The sequence below is a fragment of the Pleurodeles waltl genome, chromosome 4_1 (assembly GCF_031143425.1).
Source record: "Pleurodeles waltl isolate 20211129_DDA chromosome 4_1, aPleWal1.hap1.20221129, whole genome shotgun sequence".
In the NCBI taxonomy this organism is placed as follows: Eukaryota; Metazoa; Chordata; class Amphibia; order Caudata; family Salamandridae; genus Pleurodeles; species Pleurodeles waltl.
Window position 1 is genome coordinate 974837653 of NC_090442.1, and position 12215 is coordinate 974849867.

The following is a 12215-nucleotide window of genomic DNA, read 5'->3' on the forward strand; positions in this document are numbered from 1 at the left end:
CCGGTAGCTCATAATGGTTATTACCAGTTATGGATGAATAATGTTGATGATTATGGGTGACTGTTGTCGAATTTGCTTTGCCCGTTGTTATGATTCATGTCTATTAAGAAAACATGTATATTGCGCCACTCCAAAATGGTCGCCGTCCTTGGATATGATATTTTACTCTGTGGATGATGCCATTTATGTGGACGAGTTTTTAATAACTAATTTTGTTGCCATGTGTGAAGAAAGATTCTAGAATATCAATAAGGTTCAAGGGTCTAATAATCTAAACGCAACAAAGTGGTTTACGCCCATAAGGAATTCATAAACACTATTGCCGCTACAGGATAATCATCTTGTTTTAAGATTTTTGACCCTATCGTCAAATCTGCAGATGAAACGAATTATACAAATCTAGCTACAGGTATTTAAATGGTGCCCAGAAGTGGGTGGGGTTCCCCTTTTACTTTCCATTTGCATAGATCTGCAGTGCGAAGACTATTAACAATGGGACATTGTGTGTCTGTTCCTGAAAGGGTTGTGATTTTATAAGTGAACTTCCGATTTGGAGTGATGAGTCATTCGAGTGTATGGTGTCTAACACAAGGGTCTTCAAACTGGGGAGTGGGCCCCAGTGTGGAGGGGGGAGCATAATACCCATGCTGGACTCGGTTGTGCCTTGAAAGGATTCATGCACCCTGCTAATGGGTCTTGTTATTAACCTGTTTGTACTTACCATGGCCCACTTGCTGGCACAGGGGTGTGTTGTGCATCGATTGATGTGCTGCCTGTTTGGTGTATTCCACGTCGTGGACTTGCTGGCCCGGGGTGTGCTGCGCATTCCTTCATACACTATCTTTTGTCTGTACTTTATGGGGTCCTCTTGCTGCCACTGGGTGGTGGAGTTCATTGACTCGCACACGGTGCTGATTGGTCCTAGATATTAACCTGTTTGTTGTGTGTACTAGGTGTGGAGCACTTGCTGCCCAAGGGTGTACTGTGTATAGATTCACAGGGAGCGCCGACGGGTCTTGGGTGCTATACGGTTCTTGGTATTGATCTGTCTTGGATTATTTAACCATCTTAGTTGTAGACATCTGTCTTGAGACCCGCTTGGTGGGGGGGGGGGGGAGTTTGTGCACTCTGGGCTATGCTGGCACTCACTGGATGTGCACGTCTTTCCTGCAGCTGGTTTTGTTACTCGTATTGTTTCCCTTCGGGTGGTGCATGCCCTCCCCTTGAGTGTACTCGTTGGTGTTTAATTTATATTTGATGATATCTGTTCTCTCTTAGATCAACGATCAGGCACGCCCGCCTGTTTTTCAATAGTATGGGTGAGTTCTGGCTGTGAGTGAGTATTCACAATGAGATATGAGTGAGCCCTTGGGAGATGAGTCTAAGGCTGGCTGAATTTCTCACTAGGCTTTTCAGTGTTTTATGAAGCTATTCAGACTTCATCCACATGTGATATGAGCTACTGAAAGGTCTGCTCTCGCTGCACACGCTTGGCCTGCTAGTATTAAGTATGGTCATCCTCACACCCCCAACAGTATCAACCAAAGCATTCGAATGAATGAAAGTGGCTTTGTTTGAAATGCTATATAAGTACAGTGTCTCCTTGTACCGTTCAACCACTGTTCAAACCGCAGTGCAAACCGTGGGTCCAATTTTCTCAGGGTTTTGTTATGTAGCACAGTTATTATGCAGTGGTACGTCTCAATGCGGTTTTTGGTCTGGAAGGTTGCAACTCCAACTCAAGGCAAGTTCATTAACTATTTCCAGGAGCATAGAGCCATCAATACTGAACCATTTTAACCGCTGAAACAGGGAGTGGGGCCTTAAAGTAGGGATCCCAGCAGCCTTTAAGGGCCCCAGCAGGAGTCCCCGTTCTTAAGAATATACGCACCTGCATAGTGCAACAAAGTTTGCGTCAATTCCATGGAACAACCTTAATACAATTTAATGTACAAATGTTGACGAGGCGGAATCCTTATGGCATGGATCCGTTTTTTCGGTCCCACCAGCTCACTGTGGACTTCCTTTAATAGGCAGGGGATCCAGCATTCAAATTCCCACCTAGTGTGTTTATTATGATGACATACCTGACTCAGATTGATCGAGTGCATGGTCACTTCAGGTTGGGGTACTGGACAGGCACACAAAGTGTCTTTTACATATATTACAGACATATATAAGGAATAACAGAACTCTGGGGAAGAAGGGGTTTGTTGGTGAAACATCACACCACTTCTCAAACTTCATTGTGTCACAGCAGAGCCCTTGCTTAAATGTCAGGTCCTTTTGCAATTCGGAAAGTACCTCAAAACATGGTTCTTCAGCTGATCCCCTCTGTTCATCGACAACCTCTCACTTACTCCCCCCCCCAGCGCCTTGAGACCCTAGCGCGTGACTAGTTGCACTTTACAAATATTATGATTGATTGATTGGGGGGGGTTTCAAAACATTGGCCAAATACGATTGCAATGCAGCGGGGTTCTTTAGTGGTTGCAGTGTTATTAATTTGCTGGTACGGCAGGAGTGTAGCTGAGGAACCTAGGAGGGGCGACCAGGTGGCCTCGGGGTCAGTCAGGCACACATGCCAGCAGATACAGCTACTGGATGCACTTGTGTTAAAAGCTACTTATGCTGCTGACAAGTATCCTGAGCTGTGGACTTTTTGTAGGAATCTTAGTATTGACCCCATGAGGACAAGTGTGCATGGGTTGTTTAAACATACGCTAGTTTTTGTAGGCTGGCCAAAACCCAGGAGACCTACTTATGGGTGGCTCGAGGGCTGCACTCCCTAGAGTCACCTGGTCTACAATCATTGGCAACACTCACTAAGTTCACCCTCTGTTACGTGAAGGAGAGAGTCATCCTCTCTGGCTGGGGAGAACGGAGCTTCACCCGGAAAGCCTGAGCGAAAAAGGGGCTCATGCGACCAAACATTATTTAACTGCAATTGACTTGCACTGTTTATATATGTCTGATGATATTTATTTGATCTCCTTTCAAATCTGATGGTTAGGTCACATGGCTACAGCCAGTGCATTGATCCTTGGTCACGCTGCCAGGTGGCACTCAAAGTCAACTTCTGTCCAGAGCCGGGTTAACAGACAGGCCAGAGAAATGGACCTTCTGTGCTACTGGGATGTGAAGGAAGGTCTTGGTTGGAATGGGATATGCCGACTTGCCCAGCAGGTCACAGACAAGGAGCTACGGCACTTCACCATTGCATGGTCTCCGGTCATCCCAGGGAGTGGTTTCTATGTGGGGTCCGTCTTCCACAGGCTCGAATAATATGGTCAGGCCATTTTGAAGGTGGAATAGTTGTCCTTCAATAGGGATAAGGTTCATTGGTTAGCCTGTAGGCAACAAATCTGGTTTGAAGACCGTGATGTCATCAGCTGCAGTTCTCAGTAACAGAATCTGGGGGGAGGCCTGGTTGGTCGGGAAACCACCCAGGCCTGTGGCAGAGGAGGAGTCATGTTTGGCCACTAAAACAGGTAGGCAACCTTGGCATCAAGAATATGTGTAGGCGAATTTAGGAAGGAATTGGATTGCTTAAGCCTTTAGCTCAATCCGGGGCGGGGTACTGCAGTCACTGGAAGGCTGGCAACAACCGCTACTGCAATTGTCCATAGCCAGCTGGGGTACTCTATTACACAGCCCTGGAGATACGGGGGATGGTGGCCTGGTATAGGGACCAAGTTTTGGCCTGGTTGGACAAGGCCCACCTCCCAATGGGTGCCAGGGGGAATCCCTGTATTGGGTAGCTCTGGCATTGTTGTTTGGGAGTACAGCTGTTATGCTGGCCAAAGCTCCCTCTGTCTTGAGGGGACGAGTGAGTTTGCCTTGTAGAATGCAACTTATGGAGAGACCAGCGGGTGTTGCCCTGGGTCCAAGTCAATTAGGTCAAGTCAAGTCAATTGAATCAGTCAGCACCACAAGGGCCTAAGGGGTGGTCAATCATGACTCAATTTGATATGAAATTTAATGATTCATGTTTTAGCTATGGATTATTTGATAGGAGATTTTATGTATTAGGTATGCCCATGCAAACATTATGCTGTACTATACTTATTGTGTTATTTATGTGGACAAACAATCATTTGTCGTGTTCATGAATTGCAATAAATACGGCCGGAGAATGTTATATTCTTTAACGCAAGGAAGAGCCCTCATCATTTGGGTCACTTGAGTGGGGAAAAGGACAATGCTCTCTAAACAGCCATTCTGTGGTCTGTCTAAATGTTCCAGGGTAATAGTAGGGCCTTTGTTAGAAATGGGGTTTTTGGTTGGCAGTCAGGTTACCCTCTGTTCAGGCAAGAACCCTCACTCTAGTCAGGGTAAGTCACACACAATCCAAAATTATCCTGTGCCCACCCTCTGGTAGCTTGGCACGAGCAGTCAGGCTTAACTTAGAAGGCAATGTGTAAAGTATTTGTGCAATAAATCATACAATAACACAATATAGCACCACAAAAATACACCACACAGTGTTTAGAAAAATATATAATATTTATCAGGATAATTGCAGGTCAAAACGAATAAAGATGCAATGTGAAATTGTAGAGATATCACTGAAAAGTGATATAAAGTGTCTTAAGTCTTTAAAAAGCAAACAAAGTCTCTTTCAAGCACAAAGTACCTGGTTTAAAGTGGAAAATCTCTGCAAAGGGCCGCAGAAGAAGAGATATGTGGAAAAATGGTGTGTGCAGCGATTTCTCCCCTGCACACACGGACTTGCGTCGTTATTTTTCACGCGGGGAAGGCGTGCGTCGTTTTCCGGCGCATGAGCAGTCTCTTTCTGTGGGTCGCAGGATTACCAGATGTCCCGGGGTCTGTGCATGGATTCTTTGGCTTTTTTCCGGCTGCGCGTCGTTCCGGGAGACTGTGCGTGGAATTCTCGTTCTCACGGCAGGTGTCGCATCGATTTCCCCTCTGGAAGTCGGGCGGCGTTGTCCTTGCGTGGCTGTGCATTGAAGTTTCGGTCGCCCCGAAGGTGTTGCTTCGATCAGCGTCGGTGTGCGGCGATTTTCTCGCCGCGGAGCAAGCTGTGCGTCGAAATTTTCGGCGCACGAAGAGTCCAAATGAAAAAGATAAGTATTTTTGGTCCTGAGACTTCAGGGAACAGGAGGCAAGCTCTATCCAAGCCCTTGGAGAGCACTTTTACAGCCAGACAAGAGTTCAGCAAGGCAGCAGGGCAACAGCAAGGCAGCAGTCCTTTGTAGAAAGCGGTCAGGTGAGTCCTTTAGGCAGCCAGGCAGTTCTTCTTGGCAGGATGCAGGTTCTGGTTCAGGGTTCTTCTCCAGCAAGTGTCTGATGAGGTAGGGCAGAGGCCCTGTTTTATACCCAAATGTGCCTTTGAAGTGGGGGAGACTTCAAAGAGTGGCTAAGAAGTGCACCAGGTCCCCTTTCAGTTCAATCCTGTCTGCCAGGGTCCCAGTAGGGGGCGTGGCAGTCCTTTGTGTGAGAACAGGCCCTCCACCCTCCCAGCCCAGGAAGACCCATTCAAAATGCAGATGTATGCAAGTGAGGCTGAGTACCCTGTGTTTGGGGTGTGTTTGAGTGAATGCACAAGGAGCTGTCAGCTAAGCCCAGCCAGACGTGGATTGTAAAGCACAGAAAGATTTAAGTGCAAAGAAATGCTCACTTTCTAAAAGTGGCATTTCTAGAATAGTAATATTAAATCCAACTTCACCAGTCAGCAGGATTTAGTATTACCATTCTGGCCATACTAAATATGACCTTCCTACTCCTTTCAGATCAGCAGCTACCACTTCAATACTGTATGAGGGCAGCCCCAATGTTAGCCTATGAAGGGAGCAGGCCTCACAGTAGTGTAAAAACGAATTTTAGGAGTTTTACACTACCAGGACATGTAACCTACACAGGTACATGTCCTGCCTTTCACCCACACAGCACCCTGCTCTAGGGGTTACCTAGGGCACACATTAAAGGTGACTTATATGTGGAGAAAGGGGAGGTTTAGGCTTGGCAAGTACTTTTAAATGCCAAGTCGAGGTGACAGTGAAACTGCACACACAGGCCTTGCAATGGCAGGCTTGAGACAAGGTAAAGGGGCTACTTAAGTGGGTGGCACAACCAGTGCTGCAGGCCCACTAGTAGCATTTAATCTACAGGCCCTAGGCACCTATAGTGCACATTACTAGGGACTTATAAGTAAATTAAATAGTCCAATCAGGTATGAGCCAAGAATATCATGTTTAAAGGGAGAGAGCATATGCACTTTAGCACTGGTTAGCAGTGGTAAAGTGCGCAGAGTCTAAAAGCCAGCAAAAACAGTGTCCAAAAAGTGGAGGGAGGCAGGCAAAAAGTTAGGGGTGACCACCCTAAGGCTGTCAGGTCTAACAGCCTTGTTCTCAATGATCTCTAAGTCCCAGGACTGACCATACACAGGGCCTGGACTGAGACATAGTAGTGCAACCAGCCTCTTGTCAGCTCACTCAGACCCCTCAACCAGGTGCGTTTACTGTCAGCCAGTTGTATTGAGACACTCGCTCAATACCTCTACCTCCTTGTATTCCAGTTGCCGACAGTCGCCAAGGCACATCAAAGGTTCCACCCCAGCCCCTTCGGTCAGCATGTAGAATATATCAAACACATCCTCCTCCCTCAGTCCTCACTCTTGACCTCTTTTTATTGTGATTCAGTGATCTGGGGGATACATATGGAGGGGGTGGATTAGTTGGGAGTACAAGCTTTAACTCTGTGCCTAAGGAGACTGACAGTACTGTAGTTTCCCCTGGATATTTCACATACCTCAGAGTTGAGGTTCATGTTTATGCTTGGGTGTCTCCTTAGTCCATTATAGGAAGAGAGGCCACTTGTCAGTATTTATTTTATATTTGGGATCCCTCAGTTACTTCTGGACGTTTGCTAATTATTTCAGCTCAAAATTACCATTCTCAGGAAAGGATATTTTCCCATCCTAATTAGTAAGTAGAACCTAATCTTATAAACACGTGCACATGCCTTTACTGTGTTGTTCTTACATAGTATATGCAGGAGTCCCTTTCAGTGGTGGCCCACTATGTTTAGATTTTTCAGCTGACCATCTCTGATCCTTCCTCACTTGTACCTGGTTGCAAGAGAGGGGTCTCCTGGCCTTTGCCTGCAAATCAACCCATGAAGGGAGGTAGAGAAGGTCACAGCAAACGGGATAAGATTTCATTAGTTATATTTCTGCTGACTGACCTCATAAAGGGGAGAGGGATGGTATTGTGCACTCACACCCAAAGATCACCTTGTGTTCAACAAACCTTCAGTCAACACCTGGTGGGGCCGAGCAGCTTGATCTGAGAGTCTCTTAGTTATGCACATTCATCCTTCAAGGGTCTATGCTTCAGGCCTTTGTGTTCCTTCCTGTGTTCCCAGTTACCACAATATTTCTAGAACCCGCTCTAAACCATGGATTCACATTCATACGCATTTCTAGTCACTGGTCCCCCCCATACTTACCTGTCCAACCACTTTGTCCTCCCTGTTGTCCCCTGCCCAGAAGACAATTGTGCACGCCCCTTTTTAACAACACATTTACAACCATAAAGTAATACTGGCCATGGAAAACATGCAAGTGAGCAAATATACGATAAGGGCACTTAGACTTTATATAAAACTTTTGGCTAAATTGTGCTCACACTTTCAACAAATTCTCCATGTCCAGCCTTGACCCGCGTTTCACAGTCGTCCCTATAGAGAAACGTCTCCCTTGCCCCTGACGCTTGGGGTTATTGTGTTGAATCAGCACCAGTGTTCTAGTGTCTACTGCCTGAAGAGCTGATTTCCCGTTGCCAATAAGCTATCTGTTAAAAAAAAAAAACGTGACATGTCTGGAGGGCAAAAATCAAACATTCTTTCAATGCAAATTTAGTGAACAGCATGTCAAATAATCAAGAAACAGTTGTCAATATGACCAGCTTGAGCATGTAATTCTAAAATGCATGTTAATTGGAATATTTTCATGCATTTTCCCCTCTTTACAATTCTATGGAGCATAAATATGTGACATCTTTCTTTCAGCAGACCTTATGCCATGAGCAGGCGGAAAAGGATCTTCTCATGAAGAAAATGTGAAACATCCTTAGATCTGAGATACAATACATGAATCCACTGCTGTTTTCCTTCATTTCTCAAAATCTTGGCTTTCTTCCTCCTAGCTGCCAATATCGAACGTAAGGCTATGTTGTACGAGATGAAGAAAATGTCCAAATATTCTACCTCAAATTAAAGGGCTTCTCAGCCTAATAGAGTCAACAAAATTAGCAAGCACATTGAGGCTAAAGGGCAGTGCAAAAAATAGGAAGCAAAAACAGGTGTATTGTGGGGCTGTTTATATAGGTTGCACCTGGATGCTACCTGTTTTAATTTAGTGGTAATTTGCATATGCAAATACAGCATTGCACACCTATTTGCAATTTTCGAATGCTTGTTACATTTAAATTGCAATTTGTTAAGAAACTGCAAAATGCGAATTGCGATTTAATGTCACTAAAATACTGATTTGGTAATCAATTGCTTCACAAAAATACCAAAGCAAATAGCTTTGGTACATGAGAAAGGGCCTTTGTGCATTCACAAATGGCCCAAATTAGCAATTCGAGCCGTTTACAAACACAAAAGAAGTTACGGTCATCTGGGCCTTACCTGCTTACTTTCAAAGTCGGCAGCTCTGGCTATTGGGCTACATCTCCTCTCAATTGGAATTCACAAAATAAATCCAGAAGTATTCCTGAGAAGGTGCCACTAACTCAGATTCCGAAGGTTACTCCTGGGTTTACTTTGTTAATTGCAAAAAAGTCAAAAATATACCCTAAAGGTAAGAGTAAATCTGTGGGAGTAAATGTCTGAGGTTGTTAACCAGGATCCCTGTGCTTGCTGGAAGGGTTGTATCCGTAATGCGCCATTCGTCGCAAACTGCTCCAGCGACAAGTTAAGGCTATCTCACCATATTTATTTTAAAGGGCCTCGTCTCTCCTTGACTTGGCCTTTCTCAGGCAGGGCGCTCCCTCATTGGGGATATCTGGCAGGAAAGACTGCACCCCTTGTTGCGCCCACTAGGTTCCGCTGTGGAGCTGTCCGCAGTCCGGCCTGGTAGGAGGCCGCGCCAAGCCGGGGCTCGTGCTTCCTTTGGGCGCTCTTCGAGCCTCTGCAGGTCTCCATAGATATGTTACATGAGGCGCCTTTAAATGCTGCCACCTCTTGTAAACATCGCATTTTCACTGCTTTATCCCCTCCTGAGGCATTTTGAGCGGCCGCCACAGCTCGGACAGTGTGCACAGCGGGTGACACCAGTGGGTGGCGCTCGGTTCAGTGGAATGGAGATGAACCTGTCAGTCAGGAGCAATGAGGCACCCAGTGGCATCATCAGTATCCCAGCACAATCTAAACACCTACAACCTGCTTAATCCAAAACTAAACTTCAGTGGGGAACCACAATTCCCACAATGCGTGGGGTATTAAATGTATCCCCAGGACGCGGGCACCGGGTCCCCGGGTATCATCACGCGCTCACTAATTTAAATCTGCAACCCCCCCCCCCCCCCCCAAATGGACACGTCCATCCCACACTAGTCAATGCTCTGACAGGAGCCTGCGTCGCAGGTGTGATCAGGCGTTAAATACCGTCAAGGCAGGACAGGGGAGGCCACGTATTGTAAAATGAGTTGTTTTTGTACTTTCAAGTCACACTCGCAACCGAAACGGTTTCCTTCTAAAAGCAGCTTGTCCGGGTGACCACCGTAAACGAAACAAACTATCATTACTTTGATTACACATCACCTGAATATCCACTTCGCAGAGTGCTCGCGCTCAACGAGACGTAACTTGATTTGTAGAAACTCACTGATTGGAACTTGCTATTCGCCTTCCACAAGACACATTCTACAAGCGAAAAAAATAGTATTGCAAAACATAGCATCCGAGTAAAAAATATGTTATGTGCTCCTCATGCGGTAGCCACTTGACAGCAAACGACATATTGTTTAACGCCTCGTCAGGGGTGTCATCGCCTCGTAAGGGTTAATAAGCGCTATATATAAGCACTATATCCCACAACCTACAGACGTGGACATACATTTTAGCAGTGCTTAATTTGTAAATTAAAAAGTGCTGGTGCCCAAAGCTCTCCTTTGAAACACGCGGCTGCTACAATTAAATGTGCGAGCAAGGTATACTGAGGCAGCGTAATCCTGAAGCCACCTCGGACCACTATATTCCCTTTCCCCTTCAGCTCACTCTTCCAGCTTTCTCCCTTTGTGACACTTTTTCGTTTTTCTTTTTCTCCGTCTTTCCCATGTGTCTGTCGCTAGCAGCGAATGTTTGAGGCATAAAAAAAGTGCTGGCCCTCAGAAAATGTGCCGGTGCCCCACACTGGAAACCACCGGCTCAAATAAACACCGCAATTTAGTGGTTCACGTTGCAGTGGAAGCGATTATAATTTTAAATCCGTTCTGTCCGATTTAAAATAAGCATCGGGTTTTTGGGGTGGGTGGGTGTTGAAAGTGAAAGAAAATATTTTAAAATGAACAGCGTCCAACTGAAACTGCATTTGCTTTTCAAAGCGTACGCGTTGAAAGTGAATGAAATATTATGTGAAATAAATACTGGACTTGAATCTTTGTAGCTACTTTTCGGGCGTCTCGTCTGTAAAGAACAGCAAACGGTTATTTGTAATACACACAGCGGAAGTGAAACGTTGTGTCTGATTCCAGGGATCACCTGCTGGAAGAGAATACAAAACATTATAATTACAAATATACCCTGTCCGGAAGAGAGAGCTTTATGTGGTTGCATTTAAGAGATGGCCGGTGAGATATGAAACCGTAGGGGGTGTCTGCACTATGAAGTAAACTGCTTCAACGGATGTAAATAGAAATGGAATAGGGCAGGAGTTCTCTGGTACGGTAACACGTTCTTTGCATACACTCGGCATACAAAAAGACACGCCTACAAAGAACAGTTAAAATAAAATGCAATTCAAACCCAAAATAGAAACGAAATACTCACATCGATGCATTCATTCCCGGGCAGCGTCTTTATTAGAAGTGTACCCCAGGTTGCTGTGCACACTGAAGCGTTTAATCTAAATGTGGAAATGGTGGGGGTCGAGCGAGTGTGTAGCCGCGTGTCACCCGACAGCACGCCCCGCAGATGGACGGGTTAGGGCACAGTGAGGCAGGTGACCCGAGGCGGGGGCAGGACTGTGCGTACCATCTCCGCTTCTGCCCCCTCCAACCCAAGGCGAGAGATACTTTTTGGGCGAAGAGCATGGCAGCGAGATGGCTCCTGTGCCAGGAATGTCCCGGGTGAAAGTGGGAGCCTGAGGTGGTCGCGTGGGCCACCCCTCTCCAGAAGGGTGTCTCGGTCACCACAGAATGAGTGTTGGGGAGAATAAAGCGGTCAGGTGCGCAGGGGGGCGGCTGGCCGACGGCAGTGCTGTCCCTGGGTGTGGACCGGTAGGTGATGTGTTCTGATCTCCGGAGTTTAGCTGTGCCACACGTGTGATGTGGTGGACAAGGCGCTCCATGGACGTTGTGCCAGCCAGGACTGTCCCGAGGAGGGCAGTGTCAACCGAGCTGTCTTCTGCTTGTGGCTCTTGTCCGAAGGCTGACCTGGGCGGGGCAGTGGGGGTGATCTGTGCCCTCGGTAAATCCGTTCCTGTGTTGTTCTAAGGATGTTTTTCCTCTTGTCCCGGGGCGTGAATGCTTATTTTGCCAGGACAGTCGCGGTGAATGCTGTGACATGCAAGGCGCACGGGTTGTGCCAGGGCTGTCTTGTGAAGAGCAGTGAAGAATGAGGTGCCCGGGGCACCGCAGGAAGCTCCAGTGCCAGGAACGCTGGGGGACGGGTGTGGCTGCCATGCTGCGACAGTTTAGGGCAGGGCAGTGGTGAGCAGGGTCTGTCTGGGCTTGGAAACATCCCGGACACTAAAAGCCAAATAGCCTCATTAGCGAATTAAACATCTCCAAAAGTGACACTCATTTACAAATCGTGGCAGTTCTGACCTTATAAAGACGCTCTATACATGTGTTTGTTAGTTATGGAGACTGCATGTATTTCTGCAGGCAATGCTTCTGATACTATTAGGGAAATTATCAGTAAAAGCGGCTTACCGGACCACAAAAGAGTCCCAGAAACTTCCAAAAAGCAGCCCTTACTCAGTGGGTGTACCCCGTGTGATTGCAAGGGCAGGATTGTCCCCGAAA